Below are 1,582 nucleotides of genomic sequence, written 5' to 3'. Positions count from 1 at the left end.
TTTATTTAAATCTTCTAAAATATTAGTTTATTAAAAAAATAGTTTATTAATATGTTCTGGCTTTTCTATTACTTTGTCTTCTCCACAGAAATTTGACCAATAGGATATGGTCCTGTTGGACCATATATTGGACCTATTGGACCATTATATTTATATAGGACCTATTGGACCTATTGGACCATTATATTTAAATATAAATAGTAAACATCTGTATCCAATAAGTACAGGAAAGACCAGCAAACTAAGATCTCAAGCAGGGTTTCTAGGTTGTATTCACAAGTGGAACTGCTTTGTCTTCAGGACGCCTCAGTGTTTACTCTTAAAATCCTCAACTAATTGGATGACAACCACCCATATGGTGGAGGGTAATCTGCTTTCCTTAAAGTTGAAAATTATTTAACCTTATGATAACGAAATTAACTGGGTAAGTGTCATCTAATCAATTAAATCAATGTTTCTAATAAAATTCTAAATGTGCTTAATCATTTTTTTCTCTTAGATTTCCAGTTGTGGAATTTTATATTAATTTTATTTATAATTCATTAAGCTACTCTTCCTTGATATGTCTGTTATCCTGTTAAATTCGTATATTTAGTTTAAATTTCAGTTAATATATAACTTTTTAGTTCTAAGATTTCTACTTTATTTAATATACATTTTGGTATCGGTTGGCATTTTCATTCATTCTTCCTGCTCTTTTCTCCGTATTTTTCTTTATGTATCTCTGATGTCTCTATCACATGCAGATATCATTGTATTTTTTTCTTGTTTTTAATGTTTTATCTTTTACTTTACCTGATAATTTTTTTTCTTTAAGGCTTGACATTGTGTTTAAAAAACTGTAAAGTATATGGACGCTGTTCTCTCCCTCCACAGTAAGTCACACTTTCTTCTTCTAGGTGCTGCTAATAAGGGAGGCTGCACATATGTGGGAGCAGGAAGTATACGGGAAACCTCTGTACCTTCTTCTCCATTTTGCTGTGAACCTAACATGTATCTTACAAAAAAAAAAAAAAGAAAGAAAGAAAGAAAGAAAAAACAAACCTCTAACTAACAAGAATGCGAACAGATAATATTAATCAGGGTTTGAACTGATTGAACGATGGTTTATATTTGGATCCATGATCCTCCTCCCACCCCAGTCTGTGGAAAAATTGTCTTCTATGAAAATAGTCCCTGTTGCCAAAAAGGTTGGGGACTGCTGCTTTCCTTGACAATTCTATGAGTTAAAAAAGAAAATTATTTGGCTTTTAGAGATGTTCTCTATCTACTGCATTGTTCTCTACATCGGTTTCTGGAAAATACTTGTTCATGTTGAGATGCGAGTGCATAGGCCTGATTCTGCAAGAAATATCAAAAATGAATAAATATATTCATCATATAGTTCAATAAAATTAAATATATGTCTGTGAATGTTACTTTTATTGTTGCAATGAAAATAGAAATAAAATGTCAACTACCTTAAAATAATACCTTATAAAAATGTGTTTTAGTATGAAATTCTTAGTTGACATCCTTAAAATTGGACTTACAGGCTACAATGTGGCAAGACTCCTTATCTTTTCTTTTTTTTTTTTTTTTT

The sequence above is a fragment of the Otolemur garnettii genome, unplaced genomic scaffold (assembly GCF_000181295.1).
Source record: "Otolemur garnettii isolate 467f Iridium unplaced genomic scaffold, OtoGar3 scaffold00131, whole genome shotgun sequence".
In the NCBI taxonomy this organism is placed as follows: Eukaryota; Metazoa; Chordata; class Mammalia; order Primates; family Galagidae; genus Otolemur; species Otolemur garnettii.
The sequence above is the reverse complement of the archived record's forward strand: the minus strand, read 5'-3'. Positions refer to the sequence as shown.